Here is a 12,064-nt window from a genome sequence, read left to right on the forward strand (position 1 = left end):
ACATGAGAACCCTAAGCTGTAGCTTTGGAGGCCAATGGACAAGCCTCATTACTTCAAAATCTGTCTTACTGGCCCTTGAATTGAAGCCCTTGAACTCTGACAAATATTTTATTTTTCCTCCTTATTCCTCCCTGAGTCTAAGCTCTCAAGCCCATAGTCATTGTTTAGCTATATTTTCTTATTTCTTTTGCTTTCCATTTACATGTTCATTGGAAGGTGGTACATGAAAGGTGATTCCTTATCCTGGAAAATGATAGGCCATAGACATGTTTCCCTTTCTCTTCTTGACTTTTTAGGTGAGAGTCAGGATTTCAGATGCTCTGCTAAGACAGATGCAAGTCATTTACTTGTATTTAATTCTTCCTATGGAAGAAAATATTCTTGCAGGATCAAATTAACTTCCTTTATTTCTGATGAGTACCAAGCAGCAGGAGAAATCCATATAAAAATCTAGTAATTAAATGAATTAGAATGCAGACTTGCCAAAATATAGAGAAACCTTCACAGAGATATGCTCTGACATATTTGAAGTGATTGTCTCCTTAAATTATAATTTTGTGTTAAATATGAACAGCTATTTTATTTCTCCTAAAATGAAAAAAGAGACAAAATTTTACCCTTCTCCCAATAAGGTTAATGACCCCAAAGTGATACTGTATAAAAAAAACCTGACTGAGGCACTTAACTTTTTTCTTATTGATATACCTACTGATACGGTTAGGCTTTGTGTCCCCACACAAATTTCAACTTGAATTGCAATTTCTCAGATGTTGAGGGGAGAAGCTGGTGGGAGGTGCTTGGATCATAGGGTGGTTTTCACCATGCTGTTCTCCTAAGAGTGAACTCTCAGGAGATCTGATGGTTTTATAAGTGTTTGCCAAGTTCCTCCTTCACTCACTCTTCTATCTCTCCTGCTGCCATGTAAAAAGTCCCTGCTTCACCTTCTGCCATCATCGTAAGTTTCCTGAGCCTTCAGAGCCATGCAGAACCATGAGTCAATTAAACATCTTTTCTTTATAAATTACCAGTCTTGGGTATTTCTTTATAGCAGTATGAAAATGGACTAATATACCCCCTTTCCAGTTTTATGAACAGATTGCGACTAAGAAGGAGCTGTTCTGGAATCTACTCTCAATTAACTTGTAATTTACTGGATATGACCTTGGAAATATTACTTAAATTCTTTCAGTCTTCATTTTTAATGCTGAAGCTATTATTAATCCTTATTAAATATTTTACATTTGAATTTAATAAAGTTGATTTGATGGGATGGCATCTTTAGTAGATATCTGTTTTTGTACCTCCCCAGATTTTATCCATTCATCTGAAAACCATATCAAATTTTCCTCTGGAGTAACACCCCTCACTTTACTTTTACCATGTTCAGCTAGGGGAAGTTTACTCCACCCCTTTCTTCAGAGGTAAACATTTGACTGAGTAGCATATTTTCAGGTTCACACTGATTATTCAATGAGAGGTTCAAGATGCAATCAGAGCCAATGAAAAGCAATAAGGTGTTGGCTGGGATTTCTGAGCAAAAATTCCTTTCTTTTCCATGGGATTTGAGGCTGAGAATTCATGACATAATAGCAATTTTTGGACTGTGGTGGGGTGAGGATAGAGTTTCCAGAAACTACTGCATGAAACCACAGAATGAACCCAATTAAATGGAAGCAAGACTCAAGAAAGACAAAAGAAATCCTGATATAATTAGTTGAGTTCCTATAATGCAGCCATTCCTAAAGATAGAATACTTGGTAATATCAGAATTATATAAGCCAAGAACCGGTGTGCGTGTGTGTGTGTGTGTGCGCGCGCGCGTGCGCACGCACACACACATGCATGTGTGCATGCTAATGCCAGGGTCTCAGTTGAAATTGTTTTTAGTACAAGTGAAAAAACAAATTACTACAAATGACACAAATAATAGAGATAATTTATTGATTTATGTAGATAAAAAGTACTAAGATTAAAAGATCATTAATTTCACTTAAGCAGCCTATAATAATAATATTCACTTTCTTTTGATTTCTCTATCTGATTTCCATAACAAGAGTTTCATACAAAGACTTGCTCCCTTATAGTACTAAGACGGCCAGTTGCAATCTGATTTACATATTTCCTTGTCCAAGGCAAGGACAGATCTTCCTTTTTAGTAAACCTATTTGAAAAGTATTTTCCCCTACAAAATGCTACCTTTATGTCATATTTACTAAATTCAGTGAAATGTTTGTTCTTATATAATTTCTGTGGGTAGAGGATTGCCGTAGCTGATGAATTTTGAACCAGATTTCCTGAAGCAATAGCTATGGCCTTGTAACTTTAACAAATCTGACCTCACCTACTCAGACGCTGGAGTGAGTTGGTCTCATCCACATTCTGTGAGGATAACATAACAGGAAAGGGGTGACGGTGATGATGCGGAGACAGCCATAAATGTCTGCCACTGCCAGGTCAGCATAAAATTTTTGTCACTTACATGTGACACCATTCTTCTAGTAGAGTTTCTCATTTAATTTGCACTTCAGTTTACAGAACACCTATTTGAAATCTGTAGATGAAACCTGGGGCTGAAACAGGAAACTGCAGTTGCTAAATGTTCTTACTCTTCCTGCCTTTCTCTGACATGAAGCTTCAGAAACTTAAGAAAATCTAGATGAGACAAGAGAGGAGGATTGTTTACAGAAGAATGGTTTCTGGAAAGTGGATTGGACACCAAATAAGACAGAAAAGTTAGCCAAATCCAAAAGTTGAGGTCAATCGTTAGACCTGCTCTCTACCCTATTGCTACTTCAGCCAAATCCTCTGATAAATCCTGGAGGCTTCATCTGTGTTTCAGGTAGCCTCAAACCCTAGTAGGATTTGAAAGCAAACCCTTTAATAGAGTTGCCGTCCTTTGCCTTTCGACCCAAATTACCTTCCATGACACTGCTATTGGGGTGTGAAGTGTCTGTCCACCAGGGGCGATATTCCACCAGCTGTAATGCTAACTTCTCTGGCCATAGCAGGCTGGAACAAGGATGACAGCCCGGCTAATAATAATAATGTGAACTAGAGGACAAAGACATCTGGGGTCCTCTGCTATCAGACACTAGAACTATAAAGTTACAACAAGCAGAGACACAGAGGAGCTGAATCACGGTAGAACAGACATGATAAACTATATGAAAGAAGCTTATCTACAGAGTACAGAATGGGGAACGAGCACACAGAAAAATAAGGAAGGATATTGTGATTCTGGAGAGAGAAAGACAGAGAAGGGACTGTTCACTGACTTTCTTCCTGTGAAATATGGTTGTACTAAGGTCTCTAAATTCTGAAACTACCTCTGCTCTTACCCTAAACATGTTTGCTAAAACTCTTAAGTTAAATTGAATGTTTTCCTTCTTTTAATAATGAATAATACTAACTTAGATAAGCCTCAAGAAGGCATATACAAAAATTAATATATAGCAAAGTGATGTCTCTTAGTACCTATTCTTAGACACCCCTAAGGAAAACAAAATTAATACAGAATGATAAAGGCCCTAGCTGAGAGAAAGGCTTAAAGTCACAGAAATGATGGTCTGAAATAAACAAAAAACTACTATTTACTTTGCCCATAACATTTCATATGACCTTATTTAATCCTCATAACAACCACATGACATGTATATTATGATCCTCATTTTTTTCAGATGAGAAACTAAGCCTCAAAGAGGCTTCATAATTTGCACAGAGGAAAGTGGCAAAGTAAAAATTTCTTCTATAACCTCAGAGGAAAAAGACTCTATACCTTGACACCACTTTTTTCTTTCTCCTTTCTCTTTTCATAGTAAAGATCAGGAATCTTCACATATCAAAGTATCTCTTTCAAGCCAGACACAATTTATGATTTTATTATTTGTACAGGAAGTATGTAGACAGAGGGAATAGCAAATGCAAAGGTACATGGGTGTGTGAAGGCCCAGTGCTTGAGAGAACTACATACAATTCCAGTTCTAGAATAGAAGGTTCTACATGAAGAGTGGTTGGTTGCTGATGAAGCTACAGAAGTAGAAAGGGGATCAGTTAATAGAGTCCCTTCTGAGGGATTCTAACTTTTTTAGGTTTGCCCATTATCATACAAACTCTCTTAAGTATTTAAAGAAGGGGAATAGAGAAAATGTCATCAAAAGTATGAGTATGCTGCTGCTGGGCTACAAAAAACCACATAAAACATAAAGATGCACACACACAGAGAATGACAGATGAAGAAGTCTTGCATCAGAACTTTGAGACAAGAAGAAAAGGAATGTGGAATGATGCGACATTATCTCTACACGCTGAAATTTATTTTTAAATGTGTGGTATAGTTCTGCACAGGCGTAATAATGCTGAAATTTTCACAACTAAATTTAGACTTCTTTTGTTAAATATTTTTGTATAATACCAATACATTTTTTAACAAGTTCACAAAATAAAATTGCTGATAGAACAGGCATTGGACTGATGAGTGCATTAAAAAAAAAAAAAAAAATCTTGCTCCTAAGACCCAGGTAACTTGGGCATTCAATTCCCACTCAGTCTGCAAGCTGATTTTTTGGGTGCCGCCTCTCTAAACACTTGATGGTATGTAGATAGATGGTGTTAATTTCAGATTGGGAAGTTTCATAATGCACTGGTCCTAAACCCTGCAAACAAGGTCGAACATTTGTAGAAGCTGTTACCCTTCAGAGAAACATGCTTGTTTATTTTGTCTGTATATTTTGTCTACAGATTACTTCAGAATAATTTTATGTTTGTCAGGGAACATAATAAATGTTTCCATGTTTGAATTTCTTATGGTTTTCAACAGAAAAAGCAAAGGACTTCCTTGGTTTAACTAAAGAACGCCTTGTCATCAGTTGTCTTGCATCAGTTGTCTGGCGTATAGCTGAAAAGGGTGTATGTTTATGAGAATTGGTCAAGGTGGCATTTAAACTCGTTAAGACTTTACCTAATAAAATCTGTGAGATGGATGACAGTCTTTCCATGTCTCCTTGCTCCTTTTTACTCGTGATTACCCTGTGATGCTTCTTTCCTCCTCATGTTTTTGTTCTTTTATATAACTGAAAAATGAATGGCCTTGGCATTCTCATCATCTAATCAAATTCAACCAATATTTCCTCAGCAGTAGTTATGTACAAAACCGTGTAGATACTGCAGAATAGGGTCACTGCCCTTATAGAGCTTTTAATTCAGATGAGGAGACAAGGCATTTACAAAATAAAGAGTTTAATAACAACAAAAAGGTGAAAAGCTACTATAACAAAGCTGTTTGGTAGTTTGGTTCCTGCACAGAGTTTACATAACATCCAAGAAGAAATGGTAATGTGGAGCAATCAAAATTTATAACCAATATTACATCCCCTCATCTCATTGTCACTAACATAGAATCCAACAGACTGAAGATTCAGAAATGACTCCAAGCTATTGGGCTTGGGTGACAAAGCCAATGATTACATTCTTCACAAAGATAGAAGGAAAACAAAGAGAACTATTTTTGAAGAGAAAATGTGTCTAAAAAACTGCTCTGATAATGTTATTATCCTGCTCAAAAAATGGCCATCACTTCCTGGTGCCTGCTTGTAGAGTTTGGTAGAGCAAAATGATTGCCTTTAGCAGCCTTCATGCTAGGAAATGGTACCACAAGATGTAATAAACTGTACTGTCTGCTCTTGAACTCAGTGTAAATAGAGAGTCATGAAAGTGGATAAACTCCTTGAGAAAAAGAAGACTGTGGATCAAGCAAAGAAGAATTATCAGAAAGCATCAGAAAGCATACACACCAGCCTTCTAGAATACCATTAGTGAAGAAAAGTCACAGAAATGAAAGCAGTAATAGTAGGTATACATGACTCAGGCTTTTTGCAGCTTGTGGCAGTATTGTAATCGAACGAGTTAGAAGGAACACGCGATGCTCTGAGTCCCAAATTAAGAGTTCTTTATTATCCAGCGACCGAGAGACAGCTAATGCTCAAATTGTCTCGGCCCCGAGGAAGGGGACTGATTATCTTTTATACCTTGATTTAGGTAGGGGAGGGGAGTACCTAGCTGAATCAGAATTTTACAGAGGCAGAAAAGCAGGTTAGAGTAAGGTGCTGCAGGCACAGGTGGTCCAAGAAAGGGGGCGATCAGCCTCCTTCTACATAGTGATCAAAGGGAAATTTTTTTTTCTTACAATAGCAGGGGGGAGGTATGCCAAGCAGGATGAGGCTATAATGGTTACATGTGTTACAAACAGTACACTACAATGCTTCTAAGTGCCACACGACCCAGTTATGCACTCAGAGTGGCTGTGGTAGGGAGGGGGAAGCCAGGTTGGAGTTTACAGCTAAAATGGAGTCAGTTATGCTAGCCCAGGGTAGGTTATTACAGCAGCACACAAAGATATATTTGACTTCTAGAGAGGGACCTGGCCATTGGCCTGGGGGTTTCTAAGCTCCTTGACTTGGGAGGTGCCCATCTTTCATAGCATGATTAGGAACTAGATTCAACAGTGGTATGATATTGCAGAACCTAGGCTCAAATGCAATCCAACATCTAAGCACTCATTGGTTGAGAGAGCATCGGAGCCTCCCTCCCCTGGAGCAATCAGGAGACTAGGTCCAAGCCTTGAGACTTCAGCTATAAGGCTAATGGAGTACTGATCTATCACTCCAGTATTTATGGTTGTATGAGTCTTATCCCCACCACTGGCATGATCAAGGTGTGGGGCACACGTCCTCTAGTCACAGCTATTCAACCTGTCAGAATCTTGCCTTGAACTGACATCGCAGCTCTGCCAAGGTTGATTGCCTTAAGCATTCAGTGTACCAGTTTCTATGAAGCTTTGCTGCAGCCAGTCTAGAAAGAATGAGTTCTGCAAAAGTTAGCCCTAATCTTCAAATGTTAAGAAGCGAAACTGGATTTGGAAAATTCTAAATGTAGGGGTCAGGAGAAGGCAAAACCACCTGAAGAGGCACAAAGAATATCCAAAGAAGTATAAGGTGAATAAGAGTATTCAGGGCCACAGAAGCAAAAAAAGAAATGAATTTCAAGTAAAGAAGGATATTTACATTGATCGATGCTAGTGAGACTATAGGGAAAAGGAAGCATAAACAAAAGATGTAAGATTTTAAAAAAAGGAGTATATTAATGAGCATGTTTCAGTAACTATACAGTTAGAAACTAGATTAAAAGTTGTTAAGAAATAAAGAAGTGATAAGAAGAAAAGATGGAAACAGGGACAGGGTAATAGTTTGAGAAAGAAAGAGGAAGCAGTAAAAATTTTTCTTACATCTACCATAGAGATAACCTGAATTCTTGTGAGAGGGGCTATTGAGGGTGGAGAAAGTTAACCTGGCTAGAAAAAAATTGTGTTCTCTGACAAACGATTTCTAGTTCTCACAAGTTAATGTATATCAAAATTAAAGGAGATCAATGAGGTCTTTAAATCAGGTGATTGCTATCATTTGATTAAGACTAATTTTATGATTCCTTACTCCAAATCATGAGAATAGCTCTAATAGTGGTGTTTCAGTCACCAAGGCTACCTAAGAGAATTGTATTCTGGCTAGGACACTTTTTCATGATCCTTCACATTTCATCTTCAATCTACTCCTTCTTTTCAGTATCAAACAGCTCTACCTTTACAAAATAGCATAAGCACATTTTTCCCTTCCCCTACAAATTTCTATAGTAATAAATGTGGCCAAAATTAGGGGTGGATAAACCACATAGGAATTTTTCTTTTTTACTGAAAAATTATAGTTTTAACTTCTATTTGTTACAAAGGCAAGAACTAGGAACAAGTGGATTGAAACTTTTAGTTTTTCTTGTTAGAGACTCAGTATTCCATAAATGTAATTTTAGATTTGTAGTATTTATCTGAAATGTATTATTCAGTCAATAAATGAAGAAACTGAAACACAGAAAACTTAAGAACATTTTCAGAATCACACGAAAAGTGAATGAATGTAGCATCTGTAAATAGCCAGATATATCTGATTGTTTTCTTTAGTTTTCTAAACTTCTCTGTTGATATTTTACAGATCAAAGCAGAGTAGCTTGTTTCCAAGATACAACACTATCTTATATTGGTCCGTTCTCATGCTGCTACAAAGTACTGCCTGTGACTGGGTAATTTATAAAAAAAAAAAGAGGTTTAATTTACTCACAGTTCTTTATGGCTGGGGAGGCATCAGGAAACAATCATGACAGAAAAAGAAGTAAACATGTCCTTCTTTACCTGGTGGCAGAAGGGAGAAATGTCAAGCAGAAGTGGGAAAATCCTCTGACAAAACCATTAGATTTCATGACAACTATTAGGAGAATAGCATGGCGGTAACCACTTCCATGATTAAATTACCTCCCACTGGGTCCCTCCCATGACACATGGGGATTATGGGAACTACAATTCAAGAGGAGATTTTGGGGGGGACAGAGCCAAACCATTTCACATCTTATCTCAAAGTTGAGTTTGAACTTTCCATGTTTGTTGGATTTTTTTCCATTCTGGATATTTTTACTATTTTGAGACTTGATGGCCTTCTGTAAGATATGTCTAGGCAATACCATAACATATGGTATTGTCAGCCAAGGTAATTTGAGTGACAATGTAAGTCAAAATTATAGCCTGGTATCTTGTAGTGTCATTTAACCAGTTGAATTACTGTTTTTTCTTCTCTTCGCTTTTCAACCCATCATCCAGAAACATACGCCTGCAACATATACCTTTACAAATCATACCATACACAAGATCTTTACTAAATTACATCATTTTAAGCCAAAGAGTTAAAGCTTTTTCCTGCTTCCCAATTCAGATGCTTTGTTACATCATCAGAAAGGTTCTCAGCATGTATCAAAGCCATAAATCTTCTTTAGTTTGTATTTGAGATTCAGGCAATGTCAGCTAAAGCCAGTAATAATTACATTCAGAGAACAGGCATATGGTCTAATTTACACTATCATTTTTTTCTCACGATTGAAAGATGGTAGTTTTTAAAAATACATGATTATTCCGCCTATAGTGGTCTGCCTTGCCAATTTGTAGGTCACAGACTCCTAGTACGCTAAAGCTGGAACTCATAAATCCTTTATGGTATAGTCTTTCAGTAGCAGAGATGGAGATTGCAGGGGCCAGATGGGACTGTATTCATGGCAAAGCATCAGACTAGAAAGATTATCCACTGTTTTTTTTTTTTTTTTTTTGGTGTGTGTGTCCTGCTGCTCTAAAGAGCCTTTTCCTACAACCATTACAAGCGCTAAAAATAAAGAAATGCTGTTCCAAAGAGTCCACTTGCAGTAATTTTTAAGAAGAAAAATGTTTATATTACAAGGAGAATCATGACATAAAAAATTCAGAAACCTGTTCTCTTCAACTGACTACTGTATCCCACTGATTCTACCTCAAAAATCTCTCTCCAGCTGTCTTGCAAGTATAGGCCCTCTATGCTTCCTACTTGGATTATTGCAACGGTTTGTTCCTTGTGCACCCTAGGATTGCCTCTGCACATGTATGTCAGGATATATCACTGAATTTATCCAGCTGTATATGACATATATTTTAATTCCGTGTCATTTTTTTTTCTTCTCCCTGCCCATAAATCCCATGAAGGCAGATATGGTTTTGTTCACCAGTGTTTCCCCATCTCCCAGAATGATGCCTTCTAATTACTGCATCCTAGAGGACAAATAAAAAATGTGTCATGTATCCATACCCAAATCCTCTCAGTAAATACTTGTTGAATAAATAAATAAGTAGAAACTATATTAATCTCAGATTGCAGGGAAGTTTCTTAATAATTGAGTCATGGACCTTTTTTCTTTATCACTTTTCTGCCATTCCCTTTCTTCATTCTTCTCATTGGAGTAGAGACTGATGGCTTGAGATGAAGCAGTTACTAAGGACTATGAGATAAAACTCATTTGTAAGAATTGTGAAGCAACTAAGTTGACTAAATTGAAAAATATCAAATTCATGGCTCTACAAAGTCAAGATACCCTGTCTCATTATGAGATAAAATTAAACTTCTATCTTACTTAAGCCACGATTTTTGTTGGGTTTCTCTTACAGCTAAATTTGTCTTTTTTTTTTTTTTTTTTTTTTTTTTTTTTTTTTTTTTTTTTTTTTTTTTTTTTTTTAGAGATGGAATCTCACACGGTAGTCAGGCTGGAGTGCAGTGGCGCCATCTTGGCTTTCTGCAACCTGTGCCTCCTGCATTCAAGCAATTCTCCTTCCTTAGCCTCCCGAGTAGCTGGGACTACAGGCATGCACCTCCACATTTGGCTAAGTTTTGTAGTTTTAGTAGATACAGAATTTCACTACGTTGGCCACTATGGTCTTGATCTCTTGATCTCGTCAACCGCCCACCTTGGCCTCCCAAAGTGCTGGGATTACAGATGTGAGCCACCACCCTCAACACTGAATTTGTCTTTATGGATGGAAATGTAATGTAATACATACATTATTTGGGATGACATGTCCTGTCCAAATTCCTAGCATTTTAAAATCGTCTTTCCACTGTCATATTTAATTTTATAGTTGTGGTTGCAAACAAGAGGCTTGGTGAGATTAAAATGGCACATGGACATATTTTTTTGGCCAATAAATATTTAAACACTTACTTTCCTAATATTAAAAGTCAGGAATTACACATCAAATATGGCATTTGGGAGTCCAAATGCATCATAATAACAGTTACAACTGAGTTTAGATGAGGCAGATATTCTGCATTTCATCATATCTTTACACCTCCCATTAATCTTTATTAATCATCATACCTAGCCTGTTTCACACACTTACATTATATTACTTATTGGATGTATTATGGAAAACACTACATATAAGCAGCTCTCCTTTGTTCTTTCTTCTATTGAACCAATATTTTTGAACTACGGTACTCCCATTCTAAATAATGGGAATATGGTGGTTACAGGGATCATCAAAGTCCTTACATTTTAGAGAGAGAAGACAGACAATAAGCAAGTAAACAGAAATGCAAACAGATATTTTCTGGTAGTTCTAAGTGTAGTGGAGATAACGAAGAAAATGTGGAGAGAGAGACAGTGACTGATGTTAGAGAATGGGATCCTGTGGATTCGATATCAGGAGAACTTCTCTGAGGAGAGGCCATTTGAAATGAGACCTGAGTGACTACCAGGAGTCAGCTATTCAAGATCTGGGGGAAGATTATTTTAGGTAGAGGGAATGGCAAGAACAACTAATCTACAGTAAAACTGAGAAAAGAATCATCTTGCTCAGACAGAAAGATAACTTCTGGTACATCATACTGTACAAGGTGTTGCGAGCCACAGCTACCTAGGAATTCTCCCAGTTTTCCTGGTACTATAAAAATGTCAAAAAGAAATCATCTTCTTGGTCATGTATGGTGGCTGAGGCCTATGATCCCAACACTGTGCGAGACTGAGCCTGGCAGATGAATTGAGGCTGGCCAACATGGCAAAACCCTGTCTACTAAAAATACAAAACTTAGCTGGAAATGGTGGGCACGCCTGAAATCCCAGCTACTCCAGAGGCTGAGGCATGAAAATCACTTGAACCTGGGAGGCAGAGGTTGCATTGAGCAAATTGCTCCATGGCACGCTAGCCTGGGTGACAAAGCAAGATTCTGTCTCAAAACAAGAAAATAAAGAAAAGAACAACATGAAATCCTCTTTTCTCTGTTTAAAACTTTCAATTTCCAAAAAGTATTAAAAAGTTGATTGTGGCTCAGTAATTCCACAAACTGATTAAAGATATTAAGCTTAACTAATGGAGGGTAATGGTGTTCATTAAATGTTAACTGTATAAACACAATAGATTGCTAGGTGTCCATATGCTTCTGTTCAGAGTCTTCTACTTATCCATTTTATTTTATTCAAAATATGCCGAAAGTTATTAGTTCATGAATCTCACGAAGCAGATGATGCTCATCTCTTGATTAAGCACATGTTTAAAACATACATTCCATTTAAATGCTGGTGTAAAAACTGAAAGCCTTAGTTGACTAATTTAATGATATAAAAACAGCTTTGTGTATCAAACTGAGCAGTCTATGATTATCACATAATCAAACACACG

This window comes from Cebus imitator, unplaced genomic scaffold, assembly GCF_001604975.1.
Source record: "Cebus imitator isolate Cc_AM_T3 unplaced genomic scaffold, Cebus_imitator-1.0 Scaffold27, whole genome shotgun sequence".
Classification (NCBI taxonomy): Eukaryota; Metazoa; Chordata; class Mammalia; order Primates; family Cebidae; genus Cebus; species Cebus imitator.